This window comes from Pristiophorus japonicus, chromosome 9 (genome assembly GCF_044704955.1).
Source record: "Pristiophorus japonicus isolate sPriJap1 chromosome 9, sPriJap1.hap1, whole genome shotgun sequence".
Taxonomy (NCBI): Eukaryota; Metazoa; Chordata; class Chondrichthyes; family Pristiophoridae; genus Pristiophorus; species Pristiophorus japonicus.
In genome coordinates, this window is record NC_091985.1 from 227,874,223 (window position 1) to 227,888,916 (window position 14,694).

Genomic DNA, 14,694 nt, shown 5'->3' on the forward strand with positions numbered 1-14,694 from the left:
GGAGAATGAAACAGTTAATTCAGAGACCATGGTCCAGAACTTAAAGAAGGGTAACTTTGAAGGTATGAGGCGTGAATTGGCTAGGATAGATTGGCGAATGATACTGAAGGGGTTGACTGTGGATGGGCAATGGCAGACATTTAGAGACCGCATGGATGAACTACAACAATTGTACATTCCTGTCTGTCGTAAAAATAAAAAAGGGAAGGTGGCTCAACCGTGGCTATCAAGGGAAATCAGGGATAGCATTAAAGCCAAGGAAGTGGCATACAAATTGGCCAGAAATAGCAGAGAACCCAGGGACTGGGAGAAATTTAGAACTCAGCAGAGGAGGACAAAGGGTTTGATTAGGGCAGGGAAAATGGAGTACGAGAAGAAGCTTGCAGGGAACATTAAGACGGATTGCAAAAGTTTCTATAGATATGTAAAGAGAAAAAGGTTAGTAAAGACAAACGTAGGTCCCCTGCAGTCAGAATCAGGGGAAGTCATAACGGGGAACAAAGAAATGGCGGACCAATTGAACAAGTACTTTGGTTCGGTATTCACTGAGGAGGACACAAACAACCTTCCGGATATAAAAGGGGTCGGAGGGTCTAGTAAGGAGGAGGAACTGAGGGAAATCCTTATTAGTCGGGAAATTGTGTTGGGGAAATTGATGGGATTGAAGGCCGATAAATCCCCAGGACCTGATGGACTGCATCCCAGAGTACTGAAGGAGGTGGCCTTGGAAATAGTGGATGCATTGACAGTCATTTTCCAACATTCCATTGACTCTGGATCAGTTCCTATGGAGTGGAGGGTAGCCAATGTAACCCCACTTTTTAAAAAAGGAGGGAGAGAGAAAACAGGGAATTACAGACCGGTCAGCCTGACATCGGTAGTGGGTAAAATGATGGAATCAATTATTAAGGATGTCATCGCAGTGCATTTGGAAAGAGGTAATATGATAGGTCCAAGTCAGCATGGATTTGTGAAAGGGAAATCATGCTTGACAAATCTTCTGGAATTTTTTGAGGATGTTTCCAGTAGAGTGGACAAGGGAGAACCAGTCGATGTGGTATATTTGGACTTTCAGAAGGCTTTCGACAAGGTCCCACACAAGAGATTAATGTGCAAAGTTAAAGCACATGGGATTGGGGGTAGTGTGCTGACATGGATTGAGAACTGGTTGTCAGACAGGAAGCAAAGAGTAGGAGTAAATGGGGACTTTTCAGAATGGCAGGCAGTGAATAGTGGGGTACCGCAAGGTTCTGTGCTGGGGCCCCAGCTGTTTGCACTGTACATTAATGATTTAGACGAGGGGATTAAATGTAGTATCTCCAAATTTGCGGATGACACTAAGTTGGGTGGCAGTGTGAGCTGCAAGGAGGATTCTATGAGGCTGCAGAGCGACTTGGATATGTTAGGTGAGTGGGCAAATGCATGGCAGATGAAGTATAATGTGGATAAATGTGAGGTTATCCACTTTGGTGGTAAAAACAGAAAGACAGACTATTATCTGAATGGTGACAGATTAGGAAAAGGAGAGGTGCAACGAGACCTGGGTGTCATGGTACATCAGTCATTGAAGGTTGGCATGCAGGTACAGCAGGCGGTTAAGAAAGCAAATGGCATGTTGGCCTTCATAGCGAGGGGGTTTGAGTACAAGGGCAGTGAGGTGTTGCTACAATTGTACAGGGCCTTGGTGAGGCCACACCTGGAGTATTGTGTACAGTTTTGGTCTCCTAACCTGAGGAAGGACATTCTTGCTATTGAGGGAGTGCAGCGAAGGTTCACCAGACTGATTCCCGGGATGGCGGGACTGACCTATCAAGAAAGACTGGATCAACTGGGCTTGTATTCACTGGAGTTCAGAAGAATGAGAGGGGACCTCATAGAAACGTTTAAAATTCTGACGGGGTTAGACAGGTTAGATGCAGGAAGAATGTTCCCAATGTTGGGGAAGTCCAGAACCAGGGGACACAGTCTAAGGATAAGGGGGAAGCCATTTAGGACTGAGATGAGGAGGAATTTCTTCACCCAGAGAGTGGTGAACCTGTGGAATTCTCTACCACAGAAAGTTGTTGAGGCCAATTCACTAAATATATTAAAAAAGGAGTTAGATGAAGTCCTTACTACTAGGGGAATCAAGGGGTATGGTGAGAAAGCAGGAATGGGGGACTGAAGTTGCATGTTCAGCCATGAACTCATTGAATGGCGGTGCAGTCTAGAAGGGCCGAATGGCCTACTCCTGCACCTATTTTCTATGTTTCTATGTTTCTATCAGAAACCGCAGTGGCGGGAGAGCAGTCAAAACCTGGATATAAATATGCAAGCTAGAAGCAGCTCAGCAGAAGACAGAAGGAGGAGAGGAACAGATGGAAGAAGAAGCACACAGAAGAAGTAGAAGGACACGTGTACAGATGGACACAGGTCGAAAGTACGAACAGACGACGAGCGGACAGAAGGTACACGGAAGGAACAGCACTGCAGAGAATGGCCAGAAGACGAACCAACCGGTCACGGAACCAATGACCATGAACCTACACTAGCAACAGCCAGGAATGATGATTGTATGTTTTCAGTCGATTTCTCTCAGAAGTCTCCTGTGGTTTTTCTTGCGAAATAAACTTGACACTGGGTTAAGCCTAAATTTTGTGCCACATGTCGTCCTTTCCCACTATAAGTTCCAAGGTCTAAGAATCAGAGTAGAGTGAACAACAAACACCCACAACCGACAGTTCAGAAACAACTGGCTCTTCTCAGATGATATTGTTGTTGATTTTTATTATTAGACCAAATACCTTTTCACAACGGCAGTCCCACAGCACCAATGCCATTGTGCGACCATGCTTTGATCGTGCATGAATCATGAAAAGCAATATGTGAGGAGGACACAAAAAAACCTGCAAAAGGACAGAGACAGGCTAAGTGAGTGGGCAAAAGTTCGGCGGATGGAGTGTAATATGGGAAAGTGTGAGGTTATGCACTTTGATAGAAAAAAAATCGAAGAGTAAGTTATTATTTAAATGGAGAAAAATAACAAAGTGCTACAGTACAGCAGGACCTGGGGGTCCTGCTGCATGAAACACAAAAGGTTAGTATGCAGGTACAGCAAGTGAACAGGAAGGCCAATGGAATCTTGGCCTTTATGAGGAAAGGTTGAGGAGGTTGGGCCTCTACTCATTGGAATTCAGAAGAATGAGAGGTGATCTTATCAAAACGTATAAGATTATGAGGGCGCTTGACAGGGTGAATGCAGAGCGGATGTTTCCACTGATAGAGGAGACTAGAACGAGGGGGCATAATCTTAGAATAAGGGGCCGCCCATTTAAAACTGTGATGAGGAGTAATTTCTTCTCTTAGAGGGTTGTAAATCTGTGGAAATTGCTGCCTCAGAGAGCTGTGGAAGTCGGGACATTGAATAAATTTGAGACAGAGATAGATAGCTTCTTAACCGAAAAGGGAATAAGGGGTTATGGGAAGCGGGCAGGGAAGTGGAGCTGAGTCCATGATCGGATCAGCCATGATCGTGTTAAATGGCGGAGCAGGCTCAAGGGGCCATATGGTCTACTCCTGCTCCTATTTCTTATGTTTTTATATGTTAGATAGTCTGCCCGAGTCAGCCATCTCTCTGCTGAGTAAGCGACTGCACAAATCCCATTAGCCCGTGAAACTTCAGCCAGGTGTAAACAGCTTAACCGGGGCTAGGACATGCACTGTAAATTAAAATGGCGCCATCTCCACCGACCATGACGTTCAATTAAAATAAACAATCTAATTAATATGGCCAACCATTCAAAGCTCAACGCTCTGTATTGCTATTTCAAAAGCGTAACTTATGTTGGAAACAACCATTTAGTTTCAGATGAATTGTATTCCTGAATTTGTTCAGTTAAGCTACAAAGGAAATTGTTCCGCAAGATCTGATCCACGCCAATTTTTGGTGCCCCCCTGCCCCCCCCAAATAATGGTTGCGCCGGCCCTGAGTCTAATCTAGTGTATATGGAGACCAGAACTGTGCATGGTGCTCCAAGTGTGGTCAAACCAAGGATAATGGAGACCAGAACTGTGCACAGTGCTCCAAGTGTGGTCTAACCAAGGTATATGGAGACCAGAACTCTGCACAGTGCTCCAAATGTAGTCTAACCAAAGTATATGGAGACGAGAACTGTGCTTGGTGCTCCAAGTGTGGTCTAAACAAGATATATGGAGACCAGAAGTATGCACGGTGCTCCAAGTGTGCTCTAATCAAGGTATACCGAGACCAGAACTGTGCACAATGCTCCAAGTGTGGTCTAACCTGTTGTGTATCTGTAAAGCATGCACTCCCATGTTCCGCCACCAGGGAGCTCATCCCCTGAAGTCCCAAGGGATCCTAGCATCCCTTGGGAGCACTGTATATAAGTCGGCCTCTAAGGCCTGTTCCTCACTCTGGAGTGTCTTTAGACTGAGGTCACTGTTACTTTAACCTCCCTGTGTGCAGCCTTATCTGTGTTAGGAATACAATAACTGGCGACGAGAATACGAATCCACGCAAAGATTCAGCAAACTGTGGGCAGCCTGGAGAAGTTCTCGGAGGGTGAGGACTGGGAAGCCTATGTCGAACGGCTAGACCAGTACTTTGTAGCCAACGAGCTGAACGGAGAAGGAAGCGCTGCAAAAAGGAGAGCGGTCCTCCTCACGGTCTGCGGGGCACCGACCTACATCCTCATGAAGAATCTTCTGGCTCCGGTGAAACCCACAGATAAGTCGTATGAGGAGCTGTATACACTGGTTCGGGAGCATCTTAACCCGAGGGAGAGCGCACTGATGGCGAGGTATCGGTTCTACACGTGCCTGCGATCTGAAGGTCAGGAAGTGGCGAGCTACGTTGCCGAGCTAAGGCGACTTGCAGGACAATGTGCATTTGATGGCTACCTGGAGCAAATGCTCAGAGACTTTTTTGAACTGGGCATTGGCCACGAGACCATCCTACGAAAACTCTTTTGACTGTAGAGACACCGACCCTCAGTAAGGCCATTGCGATAGCACAGGCATTTATGTCCACCAGTGATAACACCAAACAAATCTCTCAGCACACAAGTGCTAGCAATGTTGATAAATTAACTGGAACTGTGTTTGCGAGCAGAAATGTACAGGGCAGAACCCACGAGTCCGCAACTGCCAGCAGGCCTCAGGTGACCCAGATGACTCAGAGTCCCCAACAAAGGATGAATGCAAGGCAATTCACACCTTGTTGGTGTTGTGGAGGCTTCCATTCAGCCTATTCATGCCGCTTCAAAGGGTATGTTTGCAAGAGCTGTGGAACAATGGGGCACCTCCAACGAGTTTGCAAACAAGCTGCAAGCTCTGCAAAACCTGCTAACCACCACGTGGCAGAGGAAGATCGATCCATGGTGGATCAAAGCAATTTTGAGCCTCAGAGAGAGGAGGCAGATGCTGAAGTACATGGGGTGCACACATTTTCGATGAAATCTCCACCTATTATGCTAAACGTAAAATTGAATGGTTTACCCGCAGCCATGGAACTGGACACTGGCGCTAGCCAATCCATCATGAGTAAAAGGATGTTTGAGAGACTGTGGTGCAACAAGGCATTCAGACCAGCCCTGAGCCCTATCCACATGAAACTGAGAACGTACACCAAAGAGCTTATCACTGGCCTGGGCAGCGCCATGGTCAAGGTCACCTACGAGGGCACGGTGCACGAACTGCCACTCCGGATTATTCCGGGCGATGGCCGCACACTGCTTGGAAGGAGCTGGCTAAGCAAAATCCGCTGGAACTGGGATGACATCCGAGCGCTATCACATGTCGATGAGGCCTCATGTACCCAAGTTCTCAACAAATTTCCTTCCCTTTTTGAGCTAGGCATTGGAAACTTTTCCGGGGCGAAGTTGCGGATCCACTTGGTCCCAGAGGCATGACCCATTCACCACAAGGATTGAGCGGTACCTCACATGATGAGGGAGAGAGTGGAAATCGAGCTGAACAGGCTGCAACGCGAGGGCATCATTTCCCTATTAAAATGCAGCAAGTGGGCCAGCCCGATTGTTCCAGTACTCAAAAGTGATGGCACGGTCAGGATTTGAGGCGATTATAAAGTAACTATTAATCATTTCTTGTTACAGGAACAATACCCGCTACCTAAGGCAGACAACCGATATGTGACAGGTGGCAAGATGTTCACCAAGCTCGACCTGACTTCGGCCTATATGACGCAGGAGCTGGAGGAGTCTTCGAAGGGCCTCACCTGCATCAACACGCACAAGGGGCTGTTCATCTACAACAGATGCTTGTTTGGAATTCGGTCGGCTGCAGCGATCTTCCAGAGAAACATGGAGAGCCTACTCAAGTCGGTACCACACACGGTGGTCTTTCAGGACGACATATTGGTCAGGGGTCGGGACACCGCCGAGCAACTACAAAACCTGGAGGAGGTCCTCCAGCGACTGGACCGCTTAGGGCTGCGACTGAAGAGGTCGAAATGCGTCTTCATGGCAACAGAAGTGGAGTTTTTGGGGAGAAAGATTGCGGCGGACGGCATTTGGCCCACAGACGCCAAGACAGAGGCTATCAGGAATGCGTCCAGGCCACAGAACGTCACGGAGCTGCGGTCGTTCCTGGGACTCCTCAACTATTTTGGTAACTTCCTGCCGGGGTTAAGCATCCTTTTAGAGCCCCTACATGTGTTATTGCGCAAAGGTGAGAACTGGATATAGGGGAAAAAAACAAGTAATTGCTTTTGAGAAAGCCAGAAACATTTTATGCTCCAACAAGCTGCTTGTATTGTATAACCCGTGTAAAAGACTTGTGCTAGCATGTGACGCGTCGTCGTATGGAGTCGGGTGTGTATTACAACAAACTAACGTTGCGGGGAAGTTGCAACCTGTCGCCTATATCTCGAGGAGCTTGTCTGAGGCCGAGAGGGTCTGCAGCATGATTGAGAAAGAGGCATTAGCGTGTGTGTTCGGGGTAAAGAAAATGCATCAGTACCTGTTTGGCCTCAAATTTGAGCTGGAAAACAATCACAAGCCCCTCACATACCTGTTCGCTGAAAACAAGGGGATAAATACTAATGCCTCAGCCCGCATACAAAGGTGGGCACACATGCTATCAACATATAACTATACCATCCGCCACAGGCCAGGCACCGAGAACTGTGCGGATGCTCTCAGTCGGCTACCATTGCCCACCACTGGGGTGGAAATGGCGCAGCCTGCAAACTTGTTGATGGTGGCGCAGCCCGCACACTTGTTGATGGTCATGAAGCATTTGAAAATGATAAATCACCTGTCACGGCCCGCCAGATTAGGACTTCGACCAGCCAAGATCCTCTGCTGTCCCTAGTAAAAATCTGTGTACTGCATGGGAGCTGGGCCAGCAACCCTGTTGAAATGAAAGAGCTAATCAAGCCGTTCCAGTAGCGAAAGGACGAGCTGTCCATTCAGGCAGACTGCCTGTTGTGGGGTAACCACGTAGTGCTACCAAAAAAGGGCAGGGAGACGTTCATCTCAGATCTCCACAGCACACACCCGGGTATAGTAATGATGAAAGCGATCCCACGTGTGGTGGCCCGGTATCGACTCTGACTTAGAGTCCTGTGTATAGCAATGCAGCGTATGTGCTCAGTTGAGCAACGCGCCCAGAGAGGCACCACTAAGTTTGTGGTCCTGGCCCTCCAGACCATGGTCGAGGATCCATGTCAACTATGCGGGCCCGTTTCTCGGTAAAATGTTCCTGGTGGTGGTGGTGGATGCTTTTTGAAAATGGATTGAATGTGAAATAATGTCAGGAAGCACCGCCACCACCACCATTGACAGCCTGAGGGCCATGTTTGCCACCCACGGCCTGCCTGACATACTGATCAGTGACAACGGGCCATGTTTCACCAGTGCCGAATTGAAAGAATTCATGACCCGCAATGGGATCAAACATGTCATCTTGGCCCCATTTAAACCAGCCTCCAATGGGCAGGCAGAGCGGGCAGTACAAACCATCAAACAGAGCCTTAAACGAGCCACAGAAGGCTCACTCCAAACCTGCCTGTCCCAAGTACTGCTCAACTAACGCACGAGACCCCACTCACTCACAGGGGTGCCCCCGGCTGAGCTACTCATGAAAAGGACACTTAAAACCAGACTCTCGCTGGTTCAGCCCAACCTGCATGATCAGGTAGAGAACAGGCGACAGCAACAAAATGTAACTGTGTCACGAGAAATTGATCTGAATGACCCTGTGTATGTGCTAAACTATGGACATGGTCCCAAGTGGATCGCGGGCACAGTGATAGCTAAGGAAGGGAGTAGGGTGTTTGTAGTCAAACGAGACAATGGACAAATTTGCAGAAAGCACCTGGACCAAACGAGGCTGCGGTTCACAGACTGCCCTGAACAACCCACAGCAGACACCACCTTTTTCGAGCCCACAACACACACCCAAAGGATCAACGACACCAAGCTGGACCAGGAAATCAAACCCATCACGCCCAACAGCCCAGCAAGGCCAGGCTCACCTCGCAACCCTGCAGGGCCAACAACACGCCAGCCCAGCGAGGGCACAGCCAACACACCAGAACAGACATTTGTACCGAGGCGGTCCACCAGGGAAAGAAAGGCTCCCAACCGCCTCACCTTGTAAATAGTTTTCACTTTGACTTTGGGTGTGGGGGTGGGGGGAGTGATGTTGTGTATCTGTAAAGCATGCACTCCCATGGTCCGCCACCAGGGAGTGCATCCCTTGAAGTCCCAAGGGATCCCAGCATCCCTTGGGAGCACTGTATATAAGGCGGCCCCCTAAGCCTTATTAAAGACTGAGGTCACTGTTACTTTAACCTCCCTGTGTGCAGCCTCATCTGTGTTAGGAACATAATATAACCAAGGTATATGGAGACCAGAACTGTGCACGGTGCTCCAAGTATGGTCTAACCAAGGCATATGGAGACCAGAACTGTGCACAGTGCTCCAAGTGTGGTCTAACCAAGGTATATGGAGACCACAACTGTGCGCGATGCTCCAAGTGTGGTCTAACCAAGGTATGTGGAGACCAGAACTGTGCACAGTGCTCCAAGTGTAGTCTAGCCCAGGGTATCTGGAGACCAGAACTGTGCACGCTGCTCCAAATGTGGTCTAACCAATGTATATGGAGACCAGAACTGTGCACAGGGGGCAGGGGGGCAAGGCCCCAGCGACGGTGTACCAGGGAGCCACCAGGGCCTTCTGGATCTCAGTGGGGGACACAGTGCAGTTTTTCAGCTTCACCTCCACCTCGGCCAGCCGGCTGGGGCGGGGGGGGGGGTTCAGGCCACCCTCTTCTACATCCACACGGCCCTCGGTGGAAGAGCTCTCACCCTTCCCACAGGAAAGGGAGGTGCTGATCCCGCCCTGCGAGGCCTTCCGGGTGGTCAAGGCCCAGACCACGTGAGCGGGCGGTCAACGGCGAATCGACCTCCACCTGACCTCACTGGACCCGGACTCCTCGGGGTCAACACCCGGCCTGCCCTGGGCACTCTGCCTCCTCTCCGTCTCCCTGTCCCATCACTGGTGTTGACGATACCCACCCCCCGCCCTGCCGCCGTGCTCCCAGCCATCTCAGAGGGGCAGTACTGAGGGAGCACCATACTGCGCTGTCGGAGGGGGCATTACTGAGGGAGCGCCGTACTGCACTGTCGGAGGGGGCAATACTGAAGGACCGCCGCACTGTCACAGAGTCAGTACTGAGGGAGCGCTGCACTATCGGTGGGGCATTACTGAAGGAGCACTGCACTGTCGGTGGTGCCATCTTCCGGATGAGACGTTAAACCGAAGCCCCGTCTGCCCTCTTAGGTGGATTAAAAGATCCCACGGCCACCCATGGAAGACGAGCAGGGAATGGGGGGGGTGGAAGGAGTTCCCCCTAGTGCCCTGGAGCCAGTATTGATCCCTTAACCACATCACTAAAAGACTGCATATCTGTCCCTTGATCACATGTTGCTTTTGGGAGCTTGCTGTGTGCAAATTGGCTGCCACGTTTCCTGCATTGCAATAGTGAGGTCACTTCATGAGTTCCTAATGAGCTGTGAAGCACTTTAGGATGTCTGGAGGTGGTGAAAGGCGATATATAAATGCAAGTTTTTCTTATTATCACAATCGCCTCCCTGATTGAGACCCCCATCCCGGGTTTAACTGTCCAGTGAAATTGAGAGGGAGTAAAATCAGAGGTGGGGCACAAGTCTGGAGGGCACCCGGTTCCCATGATACCATCTTTCTGGGGGGGGGGGGGGGAGGGGAGCGATGAGAGTCTGTAATATATTAAAACCCTCACAACTGTGCTACAATGTTAAATTTCTATGTAAACATGTCACGCTGTAATTATACTCTCCCCACCAGTGGTGGCGCTGTTCGTGTTCCCCTCTCGGCCTAAACTGCGGGGATGCTCTTTCAACCAGCCTCGCATCTTTGGCCTTGGACCTGAATTGTTGGATGATGTAATAAACTTAAACATTAAAATGCTCCGAGATTGATTTTACTATGAATTTTTGTTATCTTTGTGCCTCTCAGTCTCAGCTTGCTCCCCCTACACACACACATATAGCAAGAAAGGTGCAGGCTTCATCACTCGCCTGTGCTGAGTGAGCATGATCTCACACTCGGGATGGTACTGAGGCCCACAAACTACATCTTTAAACAGGGTCCCAGACATAAGAAATAAGAGCAGGAGTAGGCCATACGGCCCCTCGAGCCTGCTCCGCCATTTAATATGATCATGGCTGATCCGATCATGGGCTCAGGTCCGCTCCCCATAACCCCTTAATCCCTTATCGGTTAAGAAACTGTCCATCTTTGTCTTAAATTTATTCAATGTCCCAGCTTCCATAGCTCTCTGAGGCAGAAATATCCACAGATTCACAACTCTCTGAGAGAAGAAATTCCTCCTCATCTCAGTTTTAAATGGGCGGCCTCTTATTCTAAGATTATGCCCCCTAGTTTGAGACTCCCCTATCAGTGGAAACATCCTCTCTGCATCCACCTTGTCAAGCCCCCTCATAATCTTATACATTTCTATCAGATCACCTCTCATTCTTCTGAATTCCAGTGAGTGGAGGCCCAACGTCCTCAACCTTTCCTCATAAGTCAAACCCTCATCTCTCGAATCAACCTAGTGAACCTGCTCTGAACTGCCTCCAAAGCAAGTATATCCTTTCGTAAATATGGAAACCAAAACTGCACGCAGTATTCCAGGCCTCACCAATATCCTGTATAACTGTAGCAAGACTTCCGTGCTTTTATACTCCATCCCCTTTGCAATAAAGGCTAAGATTCCATTGGCCTTCCTGATCACTTGCTTTACCTGCATACTAACCTTTTGTGTTTCATGCCCAAATATCCCCAGGTCCCGCTGTACTGCAGCACTTTGCAATTTTTCTCCATTTAAATAAGAACTTGCTCTTTCATTTTTTTCTGCCAAAGTGCATGACCTCACACTTTCCAACATTATATTCCAGCTGCCAAATTTTTGTCCACTCACTTCGCCTGTCTTATGTTCTTTTGCAGATTTTGTGCATCCTCGTCACACATTGCTTTACCTGCCATCTTTGTATCGTCAGCAAACTTGGCTACGTTACACTCGGTCCTTTCTTACAAGTCGTTAATGTTGGAGCCAGTCGGGAGCAGCAGCGGGAGCGGGCAGACCTGTGAGGGAAGCAGCGGCAGCGGAGCGCATCAATAAAGCCTGAGGCTCGAGGCCCAGACTGAGACCGTCGGGAGCAGCAGCGGGAGCGGGCAGACCTGTGAGAGAAGCGGCGGCGGCAGCGGAGCGCGTCAATAAAGCCTGAGGCTCGAGGCCCAGACCGAGCCAGTCGGGAGCAGCAGCGGGAGCGGGCAGACCCGTGAGGGAAGCGGCGGCAGCGGAGCGCATCAATAAAGCCTGAGGCTCGAGGCCAAGACCGAGCCAGTCGGGAGCAGCAGCGGGAGCGGGCAGACCCGTGAGGGAAGCGGCGGCAGCGGAGCGCATCAATAAAGCCTGAGGCTCGAGGCCCAGACCGAGCCAGTCGGGAGCAGCAGCGGGAGCGGGCAGATCTGTGAGAGAAGCGGCGGCAGCGGGGTCAAAAGTAAGAGACAAGTAAAAAGAAATCGAAGTGTGACGTCACAGCCAAGAGGGTAAGTGATTGGCTGGTTGAGTGGTGAGTAGTTTTCTTTTTCTTTATCTTTTTTCTTTTTCTTATCAGTAAGAAATCTTGTCATTATATCCAAATTAAGTAATTTAAGGGTTAAGTCATGGCAGGAGAGCCCAGACCCCTGCCATGCTCCTTCTGTGCTATGTGGGAAATTAGGGACATTTCCAGTGTCTCTCACAACTACATGTGCAGGAAGTGTATCGAGCTGCAGCTCCTGACAGACCGCACTGTGGCACTGGAGCTGTGCATGGATTCACTCTGGAGCATCTGCGATGCTGAGGATGTCGTGAGTAGCACAATTAGTGAGTTGGTCACACCGCAGGTAAAGGTTATACAGGCAGATAGGGAATGGCTGACCATCAGGAAGAGTGGTGGAAGAAAGGTAGTGCAGAGGTCCCTTGCGGTCACCTCCCTCCAAAACAAATACACCGTTTTGGGTAATGTTGGAGGAGATGACTCATCAGGGGAAGGCAGCAGCAGCCAAGTTCATGGCACCATGGGTGGCTCTGCTGTACAGGACGGCAGGAAAAAGAGTGGGAGAGCTATAGTGATAGGGGATTCTATTGTAAGGGGAATAGACAGGTGTTTCTGCGGTCGCAAACGAGAATCCAGGATGGTATGTTGCCTCCCTGGTGCAAGGGTCAAGGATGTCTCGGAGCGGCTGCAGTGCATTCTGGAGGGGGAGGGTGAACAGCCAGCTGTCGTGGTACATATAGGTACCAACGATATAGGTAAAAAATGGGATGAGGTCCTACAAGCTGAATTTAGGGAGCTAGGAGTTAAATTAAAAAGTAGGACCTCGAAGGTAGTAATCTCAGGATTGCTACCAGTGCCATGTGCTAGTCAGAGTAGGAATTGCAGAATAGCTCAGATGAATACGTGGCTTGAGGAATGGCCTCAAATTTCTGGGACATTGGAACCGGTTCTAGGAGAGGTGGGACCAGTACAAACCGGACGGTCTGCACCTGGGCAGGACCGGAACCGATGTCCTAGGCAGAGTGTTTGCTAGTGCTGCTGGGGAGGGTTTAAACTAAAATGGCAGGGGTTTGGGAATCTGTGCAGGGAGGCAGAGGGAAGTAAAATGGGGGCAGAAGCAAAGGAAAGGAAGAAGAAAAGCAAGAGTGGAGGGCAGAGAAATCAAGGGCCACATTACAATATAATTTTAAAAGGACAAAGAGCGTTTTAAAAAAACAAGCCTGACGGCTCTAAGTCTCAATGCGAGGAGCATTCGTAATAAGGTGGATGAATTGACTGCACAGATAGCTGTTAACGGATATGATGTAATCGGGATTACGGAGACATGGCTCCAAGGTAATCAAGGCTGGGAACTGAACATCCAGGGGTATTCAATATTCAGAAAGGACAGACAGGAAGGAAAAGGAGATGGAGTAGCGTTACTGGTTAAAGAAGAGATTAACGCAATAGCAAGGTAGGACATTAGCGTGAATGATGTGGAATCTATATGGGTAGAGCTGCGAAACACCAAAGGGCAGAAAACGTTAGTGGGAGTTGTGTACAGACCACCAAACAGTAGTAGGGAGGTTGGGGATGGCATCAAACAGGAAATTAGGGACGCGTCCAATAAGGGTACAGCGGTTATCATGGGTGACTCTAATTTACATATTGATTGGGCTAACCAAACTGGTAGCAATACTGTGGAGGAGGATTTCGTGGAGTATATAAGGGATGGTTCTCTAGACCAATATGTTGACGAACCAACTAGAGAGCAGGCCATCCTGGACTGGGTCTTGTGTAACGAGAGAGGATAAATTAGCAATCTGGTCGTGCGAGGCCCCTTGGGGAAGAGTGATCATAAGATGGTAGAATTCTTCATTAAGATGGAGAGTGACACAGTTAATTCAGAGACTAGAGTCCTGAACTTAGAGAAAGGAAACTTCGACAGTATGAGACGTGAATTGGCTAGGATAGACTGACAAATGATACTTAAAGGTTTGACAGTGGATAGGCAATGGCAGACATTTAACTATCTCATGGATGAACTACAACAATTGTACATCCTGTGTGGTGTAAGAATAAAAAAGATAAGGTGGCTCAACCGTAGCTAACAAAGGAAATTAGGGAAAATGTTAAATCCAAGGAAGAGGCATATAAATTGGCCAGAAAAAGCAGCAAACCTGAGGACTGGGAGAAATTTAGAATTCAGCAGAGGAGGACTAAGGGTTTAACTAGGAGGGGGAAAATATAGTATGAAAATAAGCTTGCAAGGAACATAAAAACTGACTGCAAAAGCTTCTATAGATATGTGAAGAGAAAAAGATTAGTGAAGACTAATATAGGTCCCTTGCAACCAGAATCAGGTGAATTCATAATGGGGAACAAGGAAATGGCAGACCATTTGAACAAATACTTTGGTTCTGTCTTCACTAAGGAAGACACGAATAACCTTCCGAAAATACTAGGGGACCGAGGATTTAGCGAGAAGGGGGAACTGAGGGAAATCCTTATTAGTCAGGAAATGGTGTTAGGGACATGGAAGGGACTGAAGGCCAATAAATCCCCAGGCCCTGATAGTCTGCATCCCAGAGTACTTAAGGAAG

At 48.8% G+C, this 14,694-nt stretch overlaps 1 protein-coding gene, 1 long non-coding RNA gene and 1 pseudogene across 4 annotated transcripts in view; 1 reads left to right on the forward strand and 2 right to left on the reverse strand.

Annotated features, from left to right (window-relative positions):
• LOC139273850 (uncharacterized) overlaps nt 1-14,694 on the reverse strand; it is a 697,517-nt gene that overhangs the window by 464,078 nt on the left and 218,745 nt on the right. The gene's annotated exons all lie outside the window — the stretch shown is intronic.
• Nucleotides 1-14,694, forward strand: part of LOC139273845 (zinc finger protein 420-like) — a 101,196-nt pseudogene that overhangs the window by 33,303 nt on the left and 53,199 nt on the right.
• LOC139273835 (zinc finger protein 774-like) overlaps nt 1-14,694 on the reverse strand; it is a 40,569-nt gene that overhangs the window by 14,556 nt on the left and 11,319 nt on the right. Inside the window, exon 1 of one of the 3 annotated variants that reach the window (XM_070890913.1) lies at nt 2,784-2,862. The exons of the other annotated variants lie outside the window; for them this stretch is intronic. The gene's annotated coding sequence lies outside the window, so the exon portion shown is untranslated. Of the gene's footprint in view, nt 1-2,783; nt 2,863-14,694 lie in introns of those variants that run through there. 3 annotated transcript variants of the gene reach the window in all.